Source organism: Schistocerca cancellata, chromosome 8 (assembly GCF_023864275.1).
Source record: "Schistocerca cancellata isolate TAMUIC-IGC-003103 chromosome 8, iqSchCanc2.1, whole genome shotgun sequence".
In the NCBI taxonomy this organism is placed as follows: domain Eukaryota; kingdom Metazoa; phylum Arthropoda; class Insecta; order Orthoptera; family Acrididae; genus Schistocerca; species Schistocerca cancellata.
Window position 1 is genome coordinate 11713370 of NC_064633.1, and position 2304 is coordinate 11715673.

Sequence of the window (2304 nt, forward strand, 5' to 3'; positions counted from 1 at the left end):
TCGCGTCACAACTACAGTCAGCCTTCAGACATTTCGCGAGTGCTGACCTCCTCTTTAAAATTAGCTAGGATACTATTGGCTTCTAACGAGGAAAATGGAGGCCCTTTTCTGGCGTACGGCGCACACGGCGATCAAAGTTGACGACATACTGTTCCTGGACAAATCATACTTTCCCACCGCCAGGGCAAACGTCGTAAACCGGATAAAGGGGATGGCGACGAATTATCTGTATCGGAGCGATGACAAGTACGTCATAGTCTTCTGGAACGCACTACAAGGGCAACATGTGATTCTGCGGCGACACGTGAAATATTGAACATGTTTTTCAAATTACTTGGGTTTGTTATTCACGGACCCTGCGGCTAGCTTTTAAATGTTCTAGTACCGAGAAATGAAATAAGAAGATAGCTCAACGTTCAGGAACTTACGTTCATGCCTGATGTACTCAGGGGACTATATACCGTTTTTAAATTAGTGAGAAGCTCACCTGGATACACGCCAACTGGACCGTTGCAGGGTATCTCTTTCATTTTGTTGGCGAATTCTTTAAATCTAGTCGGCCTTGGGAGCTGTTTTATGTTTGGTTGTGTTGAATGGCACCTTTAGTTCGGTATGTTGTGCTTTGCACCTACAAAATGCAAAAAAAACAATAAAAAAATTAATCTAATAAATAATAAAAAACCATTTCATCTCTTGGACCACATCCACAGGAACGGGATGGAGGAGACATTGTGGCCTGGCCTCAAGTTGCGACCCTTGCCCACCCTGCCTCCACCAACCCATCACCTGATCCCTGAAGGATCTTGTACTCCGTCTTCAGGCCACGAGTGGCCTACCGGGACCATCTGACAGCCGTGTCATCCTCGGTGGAGGATGCAGATAGGAGGGGCATGGGTTCAGCACACCGCTCTCCCGGTCGTAAGATGGTACTCTTGACCGAAGCCGCTACTATTCGGTCGAGTAGCTCCTCAAATGGCATCACGAGGCTTAGTGCACCCCGAAAAATGGCAACAGCGCATGGCGGCCTGGATGGTCATCCATCCAAGCGCCGACCACGCCCGACAGCGCTTAACTTCGGTGATCTCACGGGAACCGGTGTATCCACTGTGGCAAGGCTGTTGCCTAAAAGATCTTGTACAAAAAAAAAAAAGGAAAGAAAGTGGTTACGGTGTTGGACTGCTAAGTGGGCGAGCCATGTTTAAAGCCCCCTCGCGCCATTTTTTTATATCATTTTTCTTTCGCTGTTTTCAAATTTGTGTCTGTGTTGTGATGCAAAGTCCGTTTGCAACAGCAAACTTTAAGGAAGGGACCCATAATGAAAGTTGATTCAGCACATCTACTATGTTAACTGCCGAAAGGAAGTGGATTTCGAATGGGAACTAAAATGGTTCAAATGGCTCTAAGCACTATGGGACTTAACATCAGAGGTCATCAGTCCCCTAGACTTAGAACTACTTATACCTTACTAACCAAAGGACATCACACACTTCCATGCCCGAGGAAGGTTTCGAACCTTCGACCGCAGCAGCAGCGCGGTTCCGGACTGAAGCGCCTCGAACCGCTCGGCCACAGCAGACGGCTCGAATTCCAACCGTAAATCTTTGATGAAAAGGAGAATCCTCACCGGAAAGCACATCTGGTGTGTCACACACGGCATTAGTGATATTACGTGTGTCATATTATGGGACCTAGTTAATTTGTTCGTCTGGTGAGTAAGTGAATGAGATATGCCTCCTTGACGTATTTAGGTGTTCGTATAAATGTGAATGTGATCAGTCCGAAGGAAATGATTTAAAAATAATATTTTGTCACATAATCTGCACCTAATGAACACAACTGTTTCACAGTCAACAGTTTTTTCTGCGCTCTGTGAACACATATGTTTTAACGTTTTTGAAGCTGCGATCTGTTTAGGAAGATTTAACTCTTGTTATAATGTAGTTCACATCGGTTTATTTATTATTTACGTTTCTGTGAGAATTTTACGTGGTATCTCGCCTGCTCTCACTATTCATGACATTTATTTGAGACTTTAATGTATTCTTACCACATGAACATATGTTTTACAATCATGTGACTTTAATGTATTCTTACCACATGGAACTATGTTTTACAATCATTGTATAGTATGACAAATGCCAGTACTCCAGAAAGAGAGCAAACGTTTCAGTGGTCAGACGGACAGTTCATAAAGTTGGGAAAAAAATAAAAATAAATGGCACGAAATGGTTCAGAACATGACTCGTCCACTTCACAGTCCATCATCGTGATCACTTAACCACCACGCCATGGATGTAACACGCT

At 44.1% G+C, this 2304-nt stretch overlaps 1 pseudogene; it reads right to left on the minus strand.

Annotated features, from left to right (window-relative positions):
• Positions 1-1005: 1005 nt before the first annotated feature.
• Positions 1006-1123, minus strand: LOC126096137 (5S ribosomal RNA; annotated as a pseudogene).
• Positions 1124-2304: the final 1181 nt, after the last annotated feature.